Raw genomic sequence first — 241 nt, 5'->3', positions numbered from 1 at the left:
CATTGTGGCAAGGGGTGTGTGTGTGTGTGTGTGTGTGTGTGAAAGCCCACCAGCAGGGGCCAGGATAAGCAAAAGCAGACTTAGAGAATCAAGCCAAGTTTTAAGGACAAATACCAATGAGCATTCACTTCCACTTATTGGTAAAATATACCAGTCCTGGTCTCTCTTTTTTTTTTAAGTCATCTTTATGCCCGATGTGGGGCTCAAGCTCAGGACCCTGAGATCAAGAGACACATGTTCT

The sequence above is a fragment of the Mustela putorius genome, unplaced genomic scaffold (genome assembly GCF_011764305.1).
Source record: "Mustela putorius furo isolate JIRA1106 unplaced genomic scaffold, ASM1176430v1.1 tig00000174_pilon_pilon_pilon, whole genome shotgun sequence".
Classification (NCBI taxonomy): Eukaryota; Metazoa; Chordata; class Mammalia; order Carnivora; family Mustelidae; genus Mustela; species Mustela putorius.
This window is presented reverse-complemented; position numbering follows the sequence as displayed.